This window comes from Pieris rapae, chromosome 10 (assembly GCF_905147795.1).
Source record: "Pieris rapae chromosome 10, ilPieRapa1.1, whole genome shotgun sequence".
Taxonomy (NCBI): domain Eukaryota; kingdom Metazoa; phylum Arthropoda; class Insecta; order Lepidoptera; family Pieridae; genus Pieris; species Pieris rapae.
In genome coordinates, this window is record NC_059518.1 from 4,240,585 (window position 1) to 4,252,161 (window position 11,577).

Sequence of the window (11,577 nt, forward strand, 5' to 3'; positions counted from 1 at the left end):
GAAATTGTACACGGATGCATTTCAAAGCTTGATAAAATGATGTGGTTTTTCATGCTTTCATTAATAATTTAGGGGGAAATATTACGAAGGCTTGTCTTCAGTTTATTGTGTGAAGGCCAAATTATAGAGAGCACTATAAGCACTTTGTGACTCCAATTATAGCGTCAGATGAAGACACCATATTATACATATATAAAAAAATAAAGTTATAAAAGGCAAAAAAAGCCAACATCACGCGGTGTTCCCAAGCGGGCACCCATCTAAGTACTAACCGCGCCCGACGTTGCGTAACCTCAGTGATCGGACGAGAACCAGTGCATTCAACTTAGTATGAACGTTGGCGTATTCTGTGGTGTCTTGCTCTTACTAAACTTTATCATTTAATAGTAGAATTAATGTATTAAGCGTAATTATTTATTTTTTTTAAATTAAGTTTTATGCTATAGTAAAGGTACTATAATCCGTTTCTTTTTTTTTCAAAACAAAGCTAGAGTTATATGAACCAATCTTAAGATAACGTGTATAAAAATAAGACTATAAGTACACAGTACTATCATTATGATAAATTTAATTTATAAGCGGATATGACTAATCGGCTATTCCAATAATAAGTAGGTAGATAAGGAATTATGAATCGAAATTATACCCAGCTTTAGGGCGGTTCGTACGTGACTGATATCCTCATTTTATCGCCTATTTCGTATACGTTTAATTTACAATTTTTATTATACAAATCTATCACGACTGTTTTGATATTCTGTATAACTTGAACTTGGATTCGATTTCTGGAAACAATAATTGGGGTTTGGAGGGAAAAAAAATTATAAAACTAACCTAGAAATATATAAAAGTGTGGCGGCGAGTTTATTGCCAGTTCTTCTCTTTTGTTCTACGCCCTTGATTTGAGAACTGGCAGTAAATGTAAAATTAGAAGCATTTAAACACATTAAATTTTATTTTTGACGTTCATATGTGTACATTATGTTACCAATATGAATAAATGATTTTTTTAATTTAAAATTTGAATTTGAATACAATTATTGCATCGAAAGCGTACATTTATTTAGAGTGCTGTGAAACAATGACTTTTTACCGCCTTTTTTTATAGAACGGCAAACGGTCAGGACGCTCACCTAATGCCAGAGGGCTCGCGAGTGCGTTGCCGGCCTTTTAAGAATTGAAAGTTTTAGTTCCATTTTTATTTAAGCTTCATCGCAAAATTCCGTCGTTACAAACATTCTTCGAGACATATCTCACGCCCCGTCAATTTAAAAATGTTTTCCACGCGAAACGAGAAACGCCTGAGAATTCCATAAAGTATGTTCCAATATTATCGGTAGTGCCTTTATTTTACGTGCAGCTATTTAGCGCTTAAACGCAAGTGCAAATTGGAAATCAAAACAACCATCCACAATCAAAACTAATCAAAAACTTATTGTGATCAATACGAATCGAATTATGAAAAAAAACCTTTGAGCGGGATTTTGACCCGTACGATAAGGTAATAAGAATTCCTTTTCTGAGATCGTGTTTATTGTTGTTTCTATTCCTTTGGATTATATTAAATTATGAAGCCGTGAAAATTGTCTCGTAATGTGTTGGTGAGATTGCGTGGGACTGATACAACGTATCATTTGATGCTATTCGCTGGATCAGTAATCGACCAATCATTGAATTAACGTCGAATTTTATTGATTCTTGTTGCGATGATTCTTCGTATGCGTTTGAATTGAAGTTTAATTCGATTAAATTACTGGGAGAATCATTAAATGTGATGCAAATATCCTTATTCTGAAATCAGCCGGGATAGAAGACAATTGAAACGTACCTATAGGAGATGTCATAAAATTCCTTTTCCACGTATACGTTTATTTTTATAACATTAACGTAGTACTTAACGTAGTAGTAAAGTACTACATACGTACTAGATACAATTCCGCAGTAGGTACCTACTCCATTTCAGTAGTGATAACGATTGAGATCAACTTCTATTTCTATATGACGTATCGCAGTTGCGACTTTAAAGTGGATACTAGAGCAAAAAGCAAAAATCCACAGTTGCGACTTTAAAGCAAACTAGGGAAAATGCAAAGAAAAGGATCACTATTGCTATTATTAGTTACAGAGTAGCGGCGAAAGACGGTGTTACATATCCTAATCGACTATCCAATCTTTGGATACCACATGTATAACTGAACAAGCTATGGGAATAAAAGTAACAGAGACTGACTGAATAATGTTCTGGAATTTGCTGTGTTATACAAAAAGTTGTTATAAGGAAATAGGTAGTAGTGCTTAAGGCCCTCTCGGCACGAAATATTGTGGGTGGACTTGTGCACTTAGGCGCGTTATGTAGAAGTTATATAAAACATTACATTAATGTAATTTTGTCCAATTATTTTTTCTAAAATTGCTTGCGATAAAATATATCGTGTTAATTTCAAAATCATTTTCTATACAAATATTCGTCTTAAAATAAATTCTAAGTGTCAAAAACATAGCGATGTTTAGATTTTTTTTCTATCGAGCGAAGTTATTTAAACCGATATATTATCCGTTTATATATTATTTAACCGATAGATGATATTGATCGTTCAAAATCGATAGGTAGCTAAAGTCCTCAATTGCACCATATATTTTTTCCATTCATACTTTAAGAAACGATGACAAAAAATGGAAAGGAACAATGTTACTTTTTTGGAGTTTGGCGATGTTATAGGTCTTTAATCATCCGGATTACTAATACCACTTACTTCACATAGATCAGTAAGTTATTGAATACCTCCCGACAACATAGTAGGGGAATTAGCAAGAAAATATATTATAGAAAAAAGAAGCGGCGCTGATTTTATGGAGATAGCCAACTTATTTTTAAATAATGTTTGATGTAATTTTCAAGCCCCAGAGACGGTGCATTAGCATCAGTTAAAACCACATTACGGACGTGTCACGCTCGCAGTAGTTGAATCTAAATTGTGAATATTTAAATGACTGTGGGTTCTGTTATACAATTGACTGAAAACTTGAAAAAAATATCAGAGAGATTCAAACAACTCTGTGTTTTTTAAACAATTCTATTCAATTGTATCAGATTAGGAATAGTCATCATTGTCTATGAGCTAGCAACGTTTTTGAGAGAGAATTTCAGGTAGGCCAATTTTTAGATATTCTATCTCTCTCACTCTCCCACACGTCATATGGACTAGCTGGCTGGTGGTAGTCCTATTTGATAAAGGACTACCTTTATCAGACCTATTTGATAATGGTAGTGAAATTGCTCGGTCCTACATTTTGCTACAAGCCTTTATATAAAATACAAAAGTCATAATATGTATGATACCCACAACTACCACAAGTAACAACATTGTTGTTCCTGATCCCAGAATTGTCTGACATTTTGCAAACCAGTACAAGAAAACAACCAGCACTGATGCCGCTAAAATGCATTGTACAGATGTGATTGGACTTCAGGTTTTCAAATGTTGTTTAGTGTGTAATAACTGTATGTATTTACTCAATCTGTTTTCTGTTTCTGTACCAAAATGTAAAAACAAAGAAATAAATAAAATTATAAACACAGGTTTACTTAATGTTTGGGTCATATACAAGCCAAATTCAAAATTGATTGTTAGTTTTAATTTAGTTTCATTGCAAAAGGGATAATTTTAAAGGTATTACTCGTTAATATAAAACAGTGGCCCTACAATCTTCTATGTAATTTGTATAGGCAAGTAGTATCAGACTTCTGTATCAGGAAGTCCACAGGCTAGGTAGGTTCGATACCTATGACATTAGGTATTTAAGCGTCGCATGCTGAAACAAATAGGCCAGCACACTCACTCATCTGGGTAGTGGTTCTTGCCCCAAATAATGTCTGTTTCCCTAGGGATACAGAGCTTTAAACTAATCAAGTGTTAGTACTAAAATGCGAAATCTTCATCTTATTTGGTGTAAAAACACAATTTTCGTATGTATGTAGATCATCGGCCATACCGGATATCCGGAACTATAACAAGTGTTTTTACGTGTTATATTCAAATGCGGTACCCCAAATCAGAAGCCTGTTGTCACAATAATGTCAGTGTAATAAGCCTTATCTAACTAATTAAAAGTCGATTAGACTTTCTACTGTTATATGTAAGTTGATGGGAGCAACTGGGCGAATCCCCTTAGTGCTATGATTAATGATCGTAATGGGCATATTGTGATGAGATAAGTACTTTGACGTACATAATGTGTTAGTTGCGAGCGTTTTAAATTAGTATTATAAAAAGACACATTCAAGGCACAGATAAGCTATTTTCTTAAATACACAACTTTAATAGCGAATTTCAATATTGAGTTCATGATTTCAATATCGTTTTATTTGAATTTCAAAAATAACAGATGTAGTAAAATACTCAAAAAGCTGAAGTGGAAATGGGTTGGATGACAGATGGGTCAAAAACTTTAGTTAGAATGGCCCAGTGGAAAGAAGTAAGGGAGGACACACACCAAAAACCTGGAAATGAAGAGATAGCGGGGAAAGATTGGAAAATTGTAGCGAAGATGAAAGATACATGAAAGTATAAGGAGGTCATATTTAAAATTACAGTATAAAGTAATCGAATACCGGCTATTTCAGTTCTTTAATGAAGTGTATTAATATACAGATTTTTGTTTGTTAGTTTTGTAAACTAAACTATACTAACAAAGCAAGACCGAAATGTTAAATTACGGCAAATTACGGCAAATTCACCAGTAATTAATAATTTAAATTTGATATTTAAGATCTTAGATGAAAATGTGTATTTCGCTAATTCTTTTGCCTTTATAATTACGCGTTTAGTTGTATTACAACTGTTTATTAAAATAATACTGTATGTGCTTGAGATGAAAATAATTTTTTTGAAAAAATACAATAGTAATTAAAATTAAATTACCTATATTTTTTAAAACTAAATAGAGCATTTCCATGTTCCCGTAGTCTATTATTCTTTACCAGTGTCGGCTGGCCTAAATAAGTCCATTTGATTTTGTAGGTTTCCCGATTACGAAACCAATTTGATAAAATAAATAGCTAACAAAATATCTAAGTGTTATTTAATCTGCCGCTTGGTCGCGACATTTTTTGCCATAATCACTCCAATAACTTCGTAAATGGTTTTTTAAAGAGTGTTCCGGAAATTATAGTAAATCGCCGTAACTTGGTGTATTGTCTTCGTGAAATGTTATTTATTAAGCTTTTTCTCAAACATCCGGTGAAGGCAGCGATGTGGAAAGATGCCTTCGCGAGACGAATTATGTGGGTTTTGGATGTTTAACTTGTAATTTACTATAACCCATCAAGGAACTTGCTTCAAACCTGGCAATAAACTGCGTTGGTGGGATGGATTTTGCAAGGATAATTTTGATAATTTAATTGATAATTTACAGGACAGGAAACATTTCAATGAAACGTATTTGAAAAGGTTTTCAAATTAAAAATGATTTTAAGTATTGGCAAACATTTTGTTCCATATACATTATTATTACGTTTAAATCATCGTAATGACATATAGAACCTAACGAGTTCTAAACTGAATACAAGATTCCTTCGGTTACAAAGGTAAGCAAGAACACTTATGAAAGTCAGAAAATGAGTAAATTAAATTTAAATTTAATACCAGTTCGCAATTCAAGATCGTAAAGCAAGCAAGAAGAACTACTAAGAAACTCTCCACCATTCTTTTTAATAGCCAAGATTGACGTCATACAAATTGTTTGAACTGAAGCAAAACTATCTCAAGGATCATTTAAATATTTGTCAAATTTATAAAAAGCTTTATTGATTAATTTACGTTTAACGAGAGTTTTGAATTTATTTAAGAATAATTCTATAATATCGCTTGGGAGTTTCTTGTAAATACGAATACCTACTATTTCCATATAAGGAGTGGTTTTTCTGTGCTGTGGCCTAATGATGATCTGTCATGTCTGAATTTCGAATCTGTATTCATTATATATTAGTAACTTTTAATTGATAATTAAAGTTCTTATGACAATTATGCGACAGAAGAAGTAAGATTTTGTTATGTAACTTACATCGTTACTTAGACGTACTTTATGAAAACTTTGGCACTATGAGAAAATGGCCATTTCTAATTAAACATTATATATTAAGCTGTCCATGGATAACAATAGATAATGTTGCTTCATAATACTATTAAAGTAACAAATACATTTTCAATCTCGTAAATGAAGCAAGTATATTTTATAACTTGCTGAAATTTAACGATCACTTCAGAGCAATCACTTCATTTAATGTCCCTGTTACATTGTATTACACAATACACGGTAAACGATGAGACCATAGAGTAAAAAGAAAAGAAAGTTCTTTGAATTACGTATTGCAAGTGCTGACGCGTTAACGAACACCGTATCAGTAAGGAAAACATTCTCAACTGCATTTCATGGCGGGTTCAATTCAGATATGCTTATGTACATACCTGGTAACTATAAAAATGGAAAGATACAGACAATTTAAACATGATAAATCTATGGTATATGATTTTTTAATCCCACTGGCGTTGCGTCTATTGTTTCTATTGACTATACTGTAAATCAGTAGGAGACAATTATCCTAAATATTGATATATAACAATGCTATTTTCTGTGTTGTGCTGAGCCGATACAAAGTCGGGTATTTAATTCATTTATTCATTGACGAAAATACTTTAAAAAATGTACTAATAGAATACAATACAGAACATTATTTTAATTAACTTCAACGGGGAGATGGAGATATAAAGAAAATTCTATCCTTTTTTGTCTGTCGAAGTTTACACATGACAAATGAATATGTAAGGAGTCCGACAATTCACACTTTAACACAAATGAGCATAAATGTTCAATATACATAGCAAAATTAAGACTTTTAAAACTACTCGCACCACTGCTACCTACGGATTTAAATACAAAATCTACTTACCATTTCCTGAAAGGGATAAAGATATAATCCTATATCCGATTATTTATAAAAGAATTGTTAAAGGAGCATATACCTACGTTTAAGTATTGTATTGTTGTTTTAAAAGTAGTTCTTTTGAGTACTAGAAGGTGTAATTTGTTTTAATCTCTAAGAAGGTGTAATCTATTGCGACCAAGCAATTATTAAAATTATACCAACTTTAAGTATTTTGTATTTAATTTTATTAAATATTCTATTTAATGTTAGAAACGTAGGTGGTAAAAATAAATAGCGTAAAATAATGTGGTTCAGAGTTTGATTCTCGGCGAAATGGCCATTGTCTCAAGTCGATAGTACAAACAATACTTAATATGCAGGAGGAATGTGTTGTTTCATATTTCACTGTAGGGTTTCGAGATAAGGTTCCTATATTAATGATAGATAGGTTTCTTTCCTTTCGAGGTTAACTATAAAGATGTAATATTCATAAATTGTGTGTGTACTTATATGTTAGAAGTTATACTTCATTGGCATAACAAGATAAAAATCTTTTCGAAAAATTTACTTGTTGCCTTATTGTACGGTTTTAGAAAAAAATTGTGAATACAGTTGTCAGTCTTATGTAAGCATACGTAGATGTCCTTAGTTTTACTTTGTTGGTAACTTTTTTGAAAATGTTGACTTCAGCGTAGTTCAGGGTGTCGGTTTTTTGTGACGGTGTGTGAGCGCATCGTAAAAATTTACTCTCATAATTTTTCCCTTACGTGCCAAAAGATGTATACATATTATATAATATATTTCTATTATATTCGATACATTTAAAAATAAAATGGAATCTAATATTAAATTAACCCCTATTGCATGTCAAAATGCTATAACCAAATTTCTTTATTTTGCATTTATTTTTTATTGAAAATGTAAAGTAAATATTGATTTCGTTAATAACTATTTGGTTTGAGTGTCACGCCTTCTCTCCTACGCCGTCCGCGACCAAACGATTCAGACGGGGGCCAACGGAGTTTGTTTAGCCCAAACCAAAAAGACAACTCTTGAATTGAATCCCCTCACCGCATCTCCACCACTACCAAACAACAAGTCAACTTTAAAAAGTCCAACGTTCATTGATTGGTAACAGGTATGAACTTACAAACGTTAGCTGCCAAGTCAGCAATGGATTGAACGCAAGCGATTTCTGCACCTTGGTGGCTGTGATCACGTCAGTGCCCTGAAAAACGTAGCCATCACGAGCGGATAGCAGTCGAAAATGTCCGTGGTAATGGTGTTTGTTTGTCGATTTATATGTTTTGCTCAGTAACTTGATTTGCTTTTTGTGGCGGACGCACAAAAGCTGGTAAATTTTGTTAGTGGGAACTTCGTGACGAGACAGGATCTGGGGTGTAGATGATCAATTTTATGTCATTACAAATATTGAGTTACTTTCGTCTCGGTGTTAGTTCGTGGTCGATGCTTATCATGACGGCGTTGGTGGTATTGTTAAGAATATTTCTTTATGATTTTACGGGAAAATAACTTATAATCGATTAGTTGATTACGCACCTAGAAATTATAATGTAAACACGACTTAAGGTTGCTAGAAGAAATAGAAGTTTTTAGCAGGAAGCTAAAAAAGGGGAAGGCTCAAAGAGAAGATAAAGATACGAAGAAAGTGACGGAATGGCTTCCTCGAAATGACAAAAGAAAACGAGGAAGACAAATGAAAAGATGGCAAGATGATTTCCGAAGAGTAGCTGGTCCTCATTTTCCAATGTAGGTAAATGTGTAAAGCCCGAAACAGAGACGAAGTCTTTAGAGGAGGCATATGTCTAAGGACAAGCTATATAATGAAAACAACCGTTTTGCTGAATAATTATTTTTTATTTAAAATGTTATTTTCTTTGTATTTCATACATTTATGTACCTTATATGTAAATACAGCAACAAAGGCTTTTAATAATAAATAATGAGTATAGTAAATAAATTAAATATAAAGTATAGTAAATAATAAGTATAGGTATAATATAATATGAATAATATTATATTATACCTACTTATCACATCAGGTTAAATTTATGAAGGTTTCATATAAAAAGGAGGTTACATATACATGTCATATAAAAATCAATAAATTGAAAATAACGGCTTCTAATCTCTTTCATTCCACTACATTTAAAATAGAATATCAGTTACGGAGCAATATTACGAAGATATTATAGACCTGATTAAAGATACATTTCAAGAGACAAAAAATATCAAAGTAGGCGACGAAGCAATTGTCGCATCCGGAGAACTGGGACGTTCAAAAAAATCTAATAACACACTGATTGATTTTGGTAAGCAATAGACTGACCGACAAGCACAGCCAATTACACCAAAACTAGTTCTTATAATACAGTAATAAAGACTGTATTTGTGAAATGAAAAAGATTCTTCAAATCATCTCTGTTGTGTCGCGTACATTTTTTAATTTAAATGCGTATGTGTCGGAAGCACCCACAGCGAACTCAAAATAATTATATCTTTATTGCAATAACTGCAAAGCTGACCGTTGAGGAAATGCGTAATTTTTTCTAACACGTCCGTTTCCGGTGCGGTGAAATTTATGTTCGATCGAAAGGAGTTTGAATTAAAATTGGATTCCGTATGTTTTTTTTCTATAGATAATTACAAAAAATATTATGAATTAAAACCGTAGTAAAGTATAAGTCATATTAATATCAATTTATCCAATTATATTTTTTCAATTCAAAATAATGTTCTAGTTAAATATTTTATACCTGATCTATCGTTTGTGGTATAGTTATATTATAATTAACTGCCTATTTATGTCCATAGTATGTATTACGATACTAAATTATGGTAGTCATACTGCCCTTAACTGTATTTATTAGCAAGCATTGTGTGTATTCGTAAATATCAGTTGTTACGTTACAAATTAACATGACTTTATAATATTTTTGTTATTATGTCAATTACAACATCAACTTCAAAATAAATCAATAACTATTTTAATTTTAATGAAACTATAAAAATGTAATGGATTTGAATATTATTATTACAGTCTAATTATTATTTGTTAATCATAATGACATTCATTTTAATTTATTTCTAATTTATTTTGCATGCACACTACCTATTAATGAGACTGTACCTACTATGGAATGCAAGAAATAAAAGGCTTTTTATTTTATTATAATAACATAAAATTTTATTATATTTGTTGTTCATTCATGAACAACAAATTATTGTGGATATACAGATCCCTAGGACTATATTGAGTTTAAAAAATAAAGTGTCCCCTAACTAAATTTACACAATCGGCCTAACGACATAAATAACAATTATTGCGACAAGATTGTATCTTTGTAATTCGACTTACGTATCGTGCGCCTAATAGCCACCGGTTTTATTGTGTTATTTACACAAATAAAAACGTTTATTTTTACATTTTCCCAAAATTAAATACGGGCTAATTCGACCGAGCGCGGGAAATATTTAGTGTAATTTACAGTAAGTTTTATCTGTTTATTATTCATATGTTATTACTTGTGTAATTTGTGTTGTAATTATGGTAGGAGGAAATCCTAGTTATTTAGTAATTTGTGCTTAATGCGTCCGCGTTTGTGTTTATTTGAATTTACAATTGTCGTGTTTATACAAAGGCTACAATATTTTAACACGATGTAATTTTATATAAATTATACAAATTATTGTTGAATTAACCGTTGCGTCATATTTAATAACAAAATAGAGGACATTAAAATATGTTTTGCAAAATCGCGTTTCTAGTGACAATTAAGAGATAAGATTTAGATAAGACAACTTTGTGTACAAAATCAGCGAAGTTAATTTTAAATGAAGTTAGAAGCTAATTAAATCATCACTCATTGGATGCGTAAAGGCCGGAACAGAGAAGAGTGGAAGTCCTTAGAGAAGGCCTATGACTAAGGACAAGTATAGAAGGAATGTATAAAAAATCAATCGGCTTGCCGATTAATTATTAGTATTAATTTTTTATTTTTATTTTTGGTTCAAACTTTTTAGTATATCACGCTTTTATGTACCTAATATGTAAATACAGCAATAAAGGCTTAATTATTATTAGTATTATACTAATTAAAGTATAATGTTTTTTTTCGAGTTTTTTTTCCACTGAACCATATTTTATAACTAAAATAATCGCGATCGGAATAAAATTTTACGTGTTGTATAAATAGACGTCTGTATAATATGAATACATTTTACATAATAAAGTATTTACAAGTTTTCACTGGTAAATGAAATCTTGCATACATATAAATAAAACTTTATATTTTCAATCATAGACATTGTCTATTAGATATAGATGTTCAATTAATTGCCTACATATTAAAACGAATTAAACACCGTCATAACGGGGCTGAAGGCTTTTGATGAACAAGCAGTAATATCGTGACCGTGGCCAGTAAAGGCAATTGTTGATAAAGTCAATTAGCGGTATCGAACTTGGGTCTCGCATCGCGGTAATCCCACCCTCCCGACAGACGTTGAATTCGAGATCGACTATTGGTCGGGTGTTTCGCAGGGCGGAGCCTTGGGCCGATACACTTTTTGTTTCTCCACTTTTGGCTCGATCGTCTATGCTTATTCATAACCAGTCGATTGAAGGCGTT

General features: G+C 31.9%; 1 pseudogene; it reads right to left on the reverse strand.

The window, feature by feature from the left end:
* Positions 1 to 223: 223 nt before the first annotated feature.
* On the reverse strand, positions 224 to 342 carry LOC123689533 (annotated as a pseudogene).
* Between the last annotated feature and the right edge of the window lie 11,235 nt (positions 343 to 11,577).